This window comes from Harmonia axyridis, chromosome 5 (genome assembly GCF_914767665.1).
Source record: "Harmonia axyridis chromosome 5, icHarAxyr1.1, whole genome shotgun sequence".
NCBI lineage: Eukaryota > Metazoa > Arthropoda > Insecta > Coleoptera > Coccinellidae > Harmonia > Harmonia axyridis.
The window spans coordinates 9412679-9425466 of record NC_059505.1 but is presented as its reverse complement, the minus strand read 5'-3'; the positions used below and the strand labels follow the sequence as shown (position 1 = coordinate 9425466).

Sequence of the window (12788 nt, the reverse complement as noted above, 5' to 3'; positions counted from 1 at the left end):
TCTCAAAATGAGGCTAGTAATGTCAGAAAAAGTACCAATCGTTTTCTCGTGGTGTTTGTTTGTTTAATGAATGAACCCATTTATTCGACATAATCTTTTTCGAATGTGCCTAGTTTATCGGTACGGAAGTTGACCTAATAGAAAAACTGACCTTCATATTGTATTACATGAATACGAGTACGTATTAAATATATCACTCTCCATCACCAATGATTATCATTGATTTTCCATGTGCTGAAGAAGTTGATTCCATATTTGGTCATCTTAGTTTATGAATAGGTAATACCGTCGTCCATTTCATCACTCCTATCAAAAATCTAGCGATATTGGAACACAAAATAAACAGTGTTTTATGAATAACTATACAGGGTGATTCACCAGAAAGGCCTAATAAACGTTTATGGAAAACTAATCATAATTTTGAGCTGAAAATTTGCATATTGGGGTTTGAAACAATGATCTTTCTCTCAAGAATATTTTTACAACTTCCGGCTATACCAGAAACAGACTACTACTTCCTCATTTCAAATGGCACACCCAGTATATAAGCATAGCATTTTTTATGACAATTTCAGCAATATGCCATACCTACTTAAAAACTCAAAGGTTCATGAGTTCATGGGATTCTTATAAAAAAATGGTGGCGATGAGGACTCACATTTTTCTGAATATTTCGGCAGAAGAAGATTTTAAGATGACTACTCTTATTGTCCAAGGTTTATTATTTCCCTTTTTATATCCGCTTTCTCGAAATGGCCTCTTATTTGCCATCTGTGATTGTTGCATTCGCCATTGGACCATCGGTATACACTTACCCGTTGTTTTCGGTTTTTCGTATCATTCTAGTCACAAAATTTCAATATGTAGTTAACAAAGAACTGAACTTGAGTAATTCGCATCGAAAAATTGTCTGGGCTGTGTTGTTCTATTTATTGTGTTTCATTCATATTTCTATTTATTTGTGAAGTCATCAGTTTTGAATTGACTATATCAAATGAAAATGACAGATTTCTCGGATCATTTCAAGAAAAAAAGTCCTATAACATGAGTCCGCAAACGCTTTGTTTTTGAGATACAGGTGTTAAAGTTTGAGTTTTTCCCTCATAGCACCTTCCTTTCACAAGATATTTAACTTGAATTGGCATAGATATTCAAATTTAAGGTTTTCATCATGTGATATCGTAATTTTGAATGCTGAATCCTTCAGCAGTGACTTGAACCCACTGACGACTCAAAATTCGAAAAAAACAGACATTCGCACAAAATGATCTGCAAAACACCTGAAATAAACAAGCAGAAAGTGAACAATGAGCATATGCATAATCGACAGAAAATTGTATAATAAAAATCTTAACGCTGATTGATCACAAATATAATACACACAAAGCAAAACACAGCAATTTTTGAGTTATCTTATCGTGGAAAGGAAGATGCTCTCAAACTGTTGAAGGATAATTGATTTATAAATAATGGACATTAATCTTGTTTTCGACATATTATTTACTACAGTATATAATTCTGATTCTTCTCGATTTCGCAGATTTGTCCTGATATGTCTGAATAGTTTATTTAAGCGGTGATCTTCGTCCTGGAAGCTTCATAAGTAAAATAACCGTCAAAATGTTCAAACTCACTGCAATAGTTCTTGTGTGTCTGTCTTATCAATTTGTGAACGCAAGATGGGTGTCAGACGAAAAACAGAACCACTACGAGACAAGTGATGGAAACAGTAAAAGTGTGGAAATCCTTGTGGAACCTCTTACCGCTGACGCAGAAAGGAGATTGGACCAACAGTTCTTCAACCAAAAACTACTCGACAGAATCAACAAAAACCTGGAAGCAGCCAAAACAACCCAAATACCTCCTGAGAAAAAAAGACCTGTTAAAAGGCACTGTGTGGGTACTCTATCAATGCTCATATGTGCGTGAACAAATATCTAGTCACCTTTTCTTATTTTTTAAGGTAAAAATCATTTATCCTTATCATTGAAAAAATAGGATAATATTTCAATTTAAAATACGGAGGTGTTATTTATTGAATATTATTTCTTAGAAATTCATGTTATTTTTCGACCTTGCATCGAAATGTAACCTTTACCTATATGTATGCAGTATTTTATGGTGTAACATATTGTTTACAAACTATTTTTCCTGTTTCTGCGAAGATCTTGAGCAGAATTGCTCCTTATTTTGTGGCTGTGTATTAATGAATTGAATTTTAAATTTCTGAACTGATTTCCATCAAAATAAATACATCAACCTTAAGGACATGTATGTACGTGCTTCCTTATTTTATTGGTTTGTCTATTATCATTCATCAAAACAAATGTTACAATGTATTTTTTCTCTAAATATCATAGTTCATCATTGAATTTTTTACATGTACATCGATAGGATAGTAATAATTCAAAAATGAATTTCATTTTAATCATTATATTCTAGTTTTATACAAAAAAAAGAAAGAAAAATTTTGTATTTCCATAAAATTCAATTTGTGAATCAATATAGATTCTGCCAATTTTGTCGATTCAATTATTATGTTTGTAGAATCAAAATTTGAATGGTATTTCTCCAAATTTATAAAATACTACTTATGTTACTACTTTTCAACTCAAAGTAGAATTGTATTTTGTAGAATTTATATTTTCACTCTTCTCATGAAGATATTAAGTTAGTTGAAATCTTTGGACATAAAAATTTCTTTCAAGGAAAGTATTAATTTTCCACTGTACCTAATTAATAGTGTGTTGTGTTTCGAATATATTTCTACTTTTTAGTGAATTATGTTAATGCTCTCTAGGTACTATAAGGTTCATTGTTCATTGAATTCAATTTCAAATATTGTTAGGAATCCAATGATAACAAGGATTGTTTTCTTTGATATTTTATGTATATCTACCACTTGGACTAATGAAGCATGCTCGAGAAAATTATTGAATTCAAGAATTTATTACAACATGATGAAATGTAATTGAAAGTTGATTTAAATAAACGATGAAAATATTGTAAAATTTACATATACCAAAATAGTTCTTAAATACATTGATTTATATATCGACACGCATGTTAATTATATACGTTTCTCTTCTAAGTTGCATAATAGCCTACCTTTGGTCGTAATGTTAAGGTCAAGAAGTAATTATTGAACTCGTTCAATGACTCACGAAAAGAAGTTCAGATTGCATAGTATCCAGATTAAATACATGAAACAATTAACAAATACAGGGTGTTTTCAATCTACAGTACGAAACTTAAGAGGATGATTCGTTAAATCGTTAAAAAAAATTTCTATGAACATATATCCGGATTCTGGAGTTGCTTCGTTTCTGAAATGTTGAAGTTTCGATATTCTGCTCGAATTACTATGTTTCTGACACGGCTTTTAGCGATATTTTGAAATTGTGTTTCCATGAACACGCAAAATCTCAACAGTGTTCAATTTTTACCGCAATATAAGGTTTTTCATAAGTAATCAGAAATATTGAATATTTCTCTTCCAATATTCTTCTTGAAAGTCCTATTGTTTTTATGATGTGATCAGCTGAAAATTACAGACGGAGCTTAAAATTGTTAATTATTGTTAATACCTAAAATGAGGCTTGATATTGTCATTTTACGTCCAGATGCAAATTTTGATAGAATTTACAGTTTTGAAAATATATTTTCAACGGCCATGTTAACAGAACCCCTAAGCGGATTTTGCCCATTCACGAATTCTAATATTTGATTTTAAGAGCTTTTGAACTAGAGATTCACGGCTTGACTTGATATACAAGCTATTTGACTTGACTTGAAATAGTAATTTTTCAATATCAAGTCAAGTCAAGTACATATTTATTTATCAAGTACTTCAAAAATCAAGTATATTTTTCAAAATACTTGATTTTTAGCAGTTTAATTGTGTAGTATGCACATCAATAAAAAAGCTTCTAAAAGGAGAAGGAACCTTGCGAAGAACATTTCCATTTAAAAAACTTATGGTATAAAGAATTAACAATATCAACTATTTATTTTGAAATGAAAATACAAATTGAATCACTATAAAACATAACAGAATAAAAAATCTAAAGAAAAAATAGTTTCTCAATATTGAGAACCTCCGAGTGTGATTTTCCATCCAGGATCTGATATATGTACATGAGGCATCTTATTGATTTGTCGCCTAATCTATTGTGGGTTTTTGTAACAGTCAGAGCAGCTCTGGAAAATTGTCTCTCAACAGGAGCTAAAAATGCTGGCTTTGAAAAAATGTTTGCTTGCCTCATCCACCATTTTGAAATATATTTATAGAGCAAGAGCCCTCAATGGCCTGACTTTCGTCATTTCATAAAAGCTGAAAATTTTTTTGGCAGGTAACAGGTAGTAAAGGTGTATAAAATAGTTCTTAAATTTGTTAAAGTAAAAAGCTCAATTTTCTTTTATTTTCTTCGGGATAACTTATAAAATCCATTGTCAAGTCATCCATTGCCTGACATTTATGACAGTTGCTGTTGCTACCCCTTGCTAGACACCCCTAAACGATCAAATATTTTTTTACATTATTTCTTTTCCAGTGTTTTATATTATTAAGATAACATTTTTTACTTTATATATTAGGTGTACAACATTGCTTCCGCCGTTCTGCAATAAATGGCTGTAGCGGTAAGTGGTGGTCGAAATAAATAGATCGTAGAAGTCATACAGTAAGCTTAGGTATTCGTAAACATGACACCATCGAAATATTAGTAGATATGTGTCTGCATCCATAAAGTTCTTCTCGATTAAATATGTCAGTTTACGAGCCAAAATCTCGTCATTTGCGGGGCCTTTCAATTTTCTGCTTCAATATGAAGAAATCTGCGACCGAGGCTCATCAAATGCTCTCAAAATAGTGAGAGAACGTGCCGAGAGTGGTTTCAATGCTTCAAGAATGGTGATTTTGTTGTCGAAGACCAGCATGGTAGTGGAAGAGAGAAGATTTTTGAAGATGCAGAATTGGAGGCATTACTTGATCAAGACTGTTGTCAAATGCAACAAGAACTGGCAGGATCATTGGGAAAGGTTGCAACAAGCCATTTCAAAACGCCTGAAAGTCATGGGAATGATTCAGAAACAAGGAAATTGGATTCCGTACGAGCCGAAGCCGAGAGATGTTGAACGGCTTGTGTTTGCTTGTGAACAGCTGCTTGCCAGGCAAAGACGGAAGGTACTTCTGCATCGCATTGTGACTGGAGACAAAAAATGAGTTCATTACGATAGTCCCAAGCACGGACAATCTTGAGGATATCCCGGCCATGCTTCCACATCGACGGCCAAACCGAATATTCACGGTTCGAAGGTCATAATCAGTATTTGGTGGAACCAGCTTGGCGTTGTATATTATAAGTTGTTAAAACCGACTGAAACAATCACAGGCGATCGTTATGGAATGCAATTAATGCGTTTGAGCCGAGCATTGAAAGACAAACGGCCGCAATACAACAAGAGACATGATAAAATAATTTTACTGCATAACAATGCTCGAACCCATGTTGCGAAAGTGGTCAAGACATACATACCAAATTCTCAAGACGTTGCTTCCTCGGACTATCACTTTTATCGATTAATGGCACACGGCCTGGTTGTATGTACAGCACTTCCGGTCTTATGAAGAAGTAAAAAATTGGATCGATTCGTGGATCGTTTCAAAAGATGACCAATATTTTTCAACGCGGGATTTGTACGCTGCCCTAAAGATGGGAAAAAGTAGTGACCAGCGATGGGCAATACTTCGAATCATAAACGTATAACGTATTTAGTTCTTAAAAGCCTGGAATTTCGGGAAAAAACGGCTGAAGCAAAGTTGTACGCCTATGTACTTCACTTGACGAATCCCGAATAAATTCTCGTTTTCTATATCATTTGAAAATTATTCATAAAGTTGATATAATTACTCGAATAATCTTATTGAATACATGTAAGATTTAAAGTCCCCGCAAAGGATAATTTGTCGATGTTGTCAGTCTCAATGTTGACCCATTCATTTTCGAAATTGTAAGGTTGGTGAGATTCGAGTCTGGACTTTTACCTTGACCTACTCTAGGCAGATTGGAATCAATTCAATGCGTCCTTTAACACTTCTTTTGATTGCCATCTATTTTGTTTTGTTGTTCTTACAGCTCCTGTTTAATGTTAATCAAATTTGTTACGTATCATAAATCAATTGGTGTTGTCACTTTCTTTCATAAGTGATATACGTGTTAGCAGATACGAGGGTAAACGATAAAGAATTTATTGTAGTATGTGTTTGATGTGCATGCCGAATGGTAAAATTTAATGAGACTATTTACTGCATTATAATTTTTAGTATGTACATACAGAACGAGATGCAGTGTAGTACTCCATTACAATTTCAGAATAAAAGCAACAGTAATTAATAAATTAATTGTAAGTGGTGAGTTGCAGGTGCCGAGTTTGTTGAAAGTTGCTGGCCTGAATGTGTCATCATTTAGAGTCAGAACTTTCGAAATTTTTTCATTCCTTTGAGGAGAACCAATGCTTCGAAATATTAACCTTCAATTCGACTGCTCCGCACCTGTAACGCGTAACATTCTTTTTTAGTTAAATCAACAATATTATCAAAAATACTTATTGTCTAGCGACAATTGGTTTTAATGTGACACCCTGTAGTTTGTTACATTTTCAGATTAATAAAAATGTTTAAAAATAAGAAATAATTTTTTTCATATTCTGTCTGCTAGACCACAAGTACCAAACATGTTTGTAAACAGCTCATTTTTATTAATCTAAAAATGTAACAAACTACAGGGTATTACATTCAAACCAATTGCCGCTAGACAATAAGTATTTTTTATAATATTGTTAATTTAACTAATGAAGTGTGTTACGCGTTACTTTATGAGCACAGACAAAACTATTGTATTTTTGTCCACCCTGTACCAATTGGGATCAACATGATACATTTTTGGAATCAGCTCAGCTAGAGTTATCGGAAAATTGAGACAAAATGGGGGTAGTCCATTTGAAAAAAATGACGGTGACGTCATTACTCGGAAGTAATTCACCCTGTATATTAGATTATTATTTCGTGTTTCAGGATTATTTCTTAAAATGGTCTGTTCAGCTAAAAATGAATTTGTTCCATACTTTACGGACACAGTGTAAATGATTTCATAAAAGGATATAAATCATATTTTCTTAGATGTAACTATCTGAGGAACCTTTTTCGAACTCTTTCAATTTAATCAATATGAGTGATTGTCATTAGCATCCAAACCACTGAGGCATACTCAAGATGAGGTCTGACTAGGGTATTATACAGTAGAATAGTGGTTGGAATATTGAAATCCTTTGTGGTTCTCAAAACAAAACCCATAACCTTGTACGCCTTATTTATCAGTAGCTATTTATAGGTAAACCCTGTTTGTTTTCCTCGTACAATAAATAAATGAACAGGATTTGGAGCAGATATCAACAACGACGAAATTTGTACAAGAAACAATTTTAAACGATCAAAATTTTACGTGGTTCAAAAAGATTTTCTGCTTTCTTTTTCACTTATACTTTTTAAGGAAACTTTCGTGTGAAACATTTCATTTAATTAAGAACTTTTAGGTTCAACATCTTCGTCCATATAAGGCAGACTAGGGTAGCTCTCTAGGGAGTAATGGAGGTAATGTCCCTCGACAAATCAAGCAATACCCAAATGTCCGAAATTCAAAAGAAACATACCGTAATTCAATGTAAAGGGTTTTCCAATTAAACGTATCATTTCAAATAGCCCGCTAATAGAGCAGTTTTCATTTTTAAAGCTGTCATCTTTTGAAGTTTTAAAAATGGAAGGTACACGCTCCAACAGCACATCAAAATTCTTAAAAATCATCTTCTCGTCCGGCAAAATAGTGAAACTGATGGAAGAATTTGAATAGTGGGTTATTCAAAATGTATCCTCTCATTGAAAAATCTTCATTATGCACTTCATAGATCACGTTGATGTCACATTCAACTTACATAAAGTTTGGGACTCAAGTAACAAGAATGAGAACATCATGACCCACTGAATATTCGTGAATCGGTAGTGTAGTAGGGAAATACCAGATTTTCAAGATTCATGTGTACCTATTCTATTCAAGCTTTGACGCATCAATCAAATTAAGCCAAGGCATGTTTCTATAATTATGAACTTTTCACCTGGTTCATTCTATATATAGAATAATTTTTCTTCAAGATGATTTGGTTTGTTTCACCACAATTCACAATCGAATGTTTGACAGAGAACGGTAGTGAAATTACCCAAATTAAAAATATCGAGGTCAAGTAGGTCATGGATTGTCGACCGCATGCTTCATCTGTTGAGTAATAATGTTATTCCATGTTCCAATACGAATTTTAAATATAGGAAATTGTAATCCAACTCCAATCAATAAGTTTATCTTCCAACTGATTCACATTTTCCATAAATGGATAAGTATTTTTCGATTGAGACTGATCGACGTGGATGATCCAAAATGTAATAAAGTCACAGATTAACGGAACAATTCAAAGTCATAAAAGACACTAGAGATACCAATAATTCTAAATAACATATTGTTATTCAATAGTAAATTCCATACCAGGTTGCACATAGGTAATATCTGATAATATGAATATAATCCCCTGATATAAAACAATGTATAGATACATAAGAGTAAATACGCTAAACTTGAAAACTTTGTTCTCTATAGAGAACCTGATGAAGACTTAATTTTATGAGACAGATATGAAGGCGAATTGAAATAATATATTTCTGTACGAGAAAACTAGAACATGAAATTATATTTGAAGAAAAATAGCAGCATTTGTAATAGACGTATTCACTATCATCCATTGGAATGATTCCAAATATCTGCAATTTTCGAATTTTGAGTCGAAGAAAGTCTCACACGAATAAGTTGTACCAACTGATGAAAACTTCGATGTGAAAATCAAATGTGTCCGTCCACCGGGTACACAACAGAATGAGTTAGAGACTTTACAGGGAAACTGGTAGAAAAATTCGAGCTTTTGGGACAAGTTAATGATGTGAAGAATCGGAACCGTGTGCGTGGCTCTAGAACTACTGAGAATATTGCTGCTGTAACCCGTAATGTTGTCAAAAACCAAGTTTGCCGATTCCTCGTCGATCTTGGGAATTAGGCATCCACAAGCAATATTACGTATTTTGCATAAAGACTTTTATGTCTTGAGACTTAAAATTTACTTAGCACGAGAACTCAAGCCAGTCGATCACCAGCAACGTGGTCCTTGAATTGCATCCAAATAATCCGGATTTTCATCGAAAAATAATCTTCACTGTTGAAGCCCATTTTAACCTAGAAGGTTAGGTTAATACACAGAATTATCACACTCGGGGCTCGAAGAATCCAAGAAAGATTGTTTATTTTGCCTCTCCATCCTCGACATGTTACTGTTCGGTACGGTTTTTGAGCTGATGGTGTGATTAGACCTGCAACTGTTACGATTACATTAATAAACAGAATTGTCACATTTGGGACTAGGAAAATCCAAAAAAGAATGTTGAGTTTGCCTCTCCATATCCTCAACATGTCACTGTTTAGTAAGATTTTTGAGCTGGTGGAGTGATTAGACCTTACTTATTCTAAATTGATGGTGGTGCAACTGTTACGGTGAATGAATTAAATGGAGCTATGATTAATGCTTTTTTACGGTCGAAATTGGAAGATATCGTTGTCGACGATGTTTATTTTCAACAGAATCAACGAAATAATCGGAATTTTACAAGAAAAGTTTACTGGCAGTGTTATTTCTCGAAGAGGTGATCACAGTTGGCCACCGAGATCTTGTGATTTAGCAGATTTAAATGTTTTTTTGGGGCCTCTTGAAAGATAAGGTCCATGCCAATGCTGCACAATAGATTCAAAACCTTAAAGATGGAATTCGTGAAGTTATCGAGTACATACTAGCGTAAATGTGCAAAATGGGCATGAAAAATTCCATGAAAAGGATATGGTGCTGCAACCGTACTTATTTGGCTAATATCTTTTTCCATCAAACGGGCAAGTTATTTTGTTATTAAAAATAACTTTTCCAAATTTTGATCATAATTCAAAATTTTAAAATGATAGGCCAGCTCTGTTTTCGCATTTGGATTAGTCAGGAAGGAGCTCAAAAATGTTCGATCCGTTTTCTTCTAGCTCTCATAAATCCCGGGATACGCCCACTAGACAACGAATAGTACCTACCATGTACAGGGTGGGCAAATAAGCGAGGTAAGCGGCTATATCTTAGGATCCACTCATCGTAGAGACTTGCGGTAAAAATTTTTACCACTAAAGTAAACAAAAGAAAACACTGGAAATAAATTTGAAGTTCATACCTCCACCGCTAGGGGGCGTAATAGCTATCGTCCAGTAGAAAAATGCATTTTACTCGAAAAATTTTCATATTAAGTTGGAAAAAAAATATCTTCACTGTAAACCTTGGAAAATTCTTTATCTATTTGAATTGTCACTTTCGATTTTGCGACATCAAATGAGGGTGGAGGAAAGATAGAAATCTGACTGATTGAAATGTCTGTAACTTCAGTTTGGCTCAACATTTTTGAGCAAATTAGATCTTATTTGAGAGACAACATCTTGTTGATTAAGGAAATAATATACTTATTATGAATTTGATTCAGCTGCTTCCGATAGGGAGCGCTAAGTCAGAAGTTCATTGTTTTGGTCATTTTTCTCTGAAATTTCAAATGTAATGATAGGATTTTCTTAACAGAAACAAAAATTTCATTGAATTTGCATGAAAAAACCTGAATAACGCAAAGCGATAATTTCAGGCGTTCTGAAGTTATGGCCGAAAGAAGATATTCTTCAACTGATGCACTGCGAAAAACCAAATTGAGTCTTCAAGTTCTAACAGAAACAGAAATCCCATCAAATTTGTATGAAAAAACCACGAGGTCGCAAAGCGATAGCTTCAGGCGTTCTGGAGTTATGGCCGAAAGAAGACACAATTTAGTTTTTCTGTGCATCAGTTGAAGAAATCTTTTTTCGTCCATAACTAGAGAACCCCTGAAGCTATCGCTTTGCGACCTCTTTGTTTTTTCATACAAATTTGATGGGATTTCTGTTTCTGTTAGAACTTGAAGACTCAATTTGGTTTTTCGCAGTGCATCAGTTGAAGAATATCTTCTTTCGGCCATAACTTCAGAACGCCTGAAACTATCGCATTGCGACCTTGAGGTTTTTTCATGCAAATTCAATGAAATTTTTGTTTCTGTTAAGAAAATCCTATCATTACATTTGAAATTTGAGAGAAAAATGAACAAAACAATGAACTTCTGACTTAGCGCTCCCTATCGAAAGCAACTGAATCAAATTCATCATGAGTTTATTTTTTCCTTAATCAACCAGATGTTGTCTCTCAAATAAGATCTAATTTGCTCAAAAATGTTGAGCCGAACTAAAGTTACAGACATTTCAATCAGTCAGATTTCTATCTTTCCCCCACCCTTATTCGATGTCGCAAAATCGAAATTGAAAATTCAAACAGATAGAGAATTTTCCAAGCTTTACAGTGATGATATTGTTTTTCGAATTTAATATGAAAATTTTTCGAGTGAAATGCATTTTTCTACTCAACGATAGCTATTACGCCCCCTAGCGGTGGAGATATGAACTTCAAAACAATTTCCAGTGTTTTCTTTTGTTTACTTTAGTGGTAAAATTTTTTACCGCAAGTCTCTACGATGAGTGGTTCCTGAGATATAGCCGCTTACCTCGCTTATTTGCCCACCCTGTACAGAATTATGTTGCCTTGCCAAAACCATTCAAATTTTGAACGCAGAGCCGTCGCTAGCCAAACTGCAGCCCTAAGCAGAGACTCAATATGCCACCCTAACATTTTCCATCGTTAATAACAGTCCTTCCCTATTACAATGGAATAAACATCTATTCATTTCTTTTAAAAAAATACTCTTTTTTTAAATATCAAAATTTATTGGAAAACCCTTTAACTTGAAAAATAGAAAATGTTTGTATACGTTCAAAAAAGGGCAGTTGGTAGCATCAACCAAGAACCCATAGAAAGTAACAACAAGATTTCAAATAGGAGTTCAAACAAGCAAGTTATTCAGTATTACTGATCTACCCCAAATTTTGATCATAATTTAAAATTTTGAAATGATAGGCAAGCTTTGTTTTCGTATTTGGATTAGTCAGGAAGATAGAGCTCAAAAATGTTCCGCCTTCCAGCTCCCATAAATTTCGAAATACTCTCCTAGACAACGAATACTACCCGCCTTATATCTAAATTTCTTAATTGGAGGTCAAACTGAATTTAGAGAATCCTCGGATAATTTAAAGAAAAAAATTCCCATAAGTATGGGTTCTCAAACTCTTTATTTCCGAGGTACAGGGTGTTTTAAAATTTGATTTTTTTCTCATAGCTTCTTCATTTTACAAGATATTCAACTGAAATTCAGGAAAAATATTCCAATTTGGAGTTTCCATCACGTTATATGCGAATTTCTATTGCAAATCAAATGGGGTGATATTTTTTCTGATTTTTCCTATTTTTGGTGGACCACTGGTAGTTTGAAAATTCTTTGATCTAGTAATGAACTTTTTGGTTTTGCCGTATTTGCTACCGATTCCGAAAAAAATTTTCAAACAATTCTCTCGAAATCTTCAGGAAAATCCAAATTATCATAAAAATCAAGTAATTAGGTTGTGATGAATAAATTGATTATTAGTTTTGTGTTTATATTCCCGTGGTGTAGTAATGATTCATATAAGTATTCAATAAAGTCGTAT

General features: G+C 33.6%; 1 long non-coding RNA gene across 1 annotated transcript; it reads left to right on the top strand.

The window, feature by feature from the left end:
* LOC123680620 lies at positions 1-3058 on the top strand. Its single transcript, XR_006747546.1, has 2 exons — positions 1-177; positions 1541-3058. It is a non-coding gene; the product is annotated as an uncharacterized LOC123680620 (long non-coding RNA).
* Positions 3059-12788: the final 9730 nt, after the last annotated feature.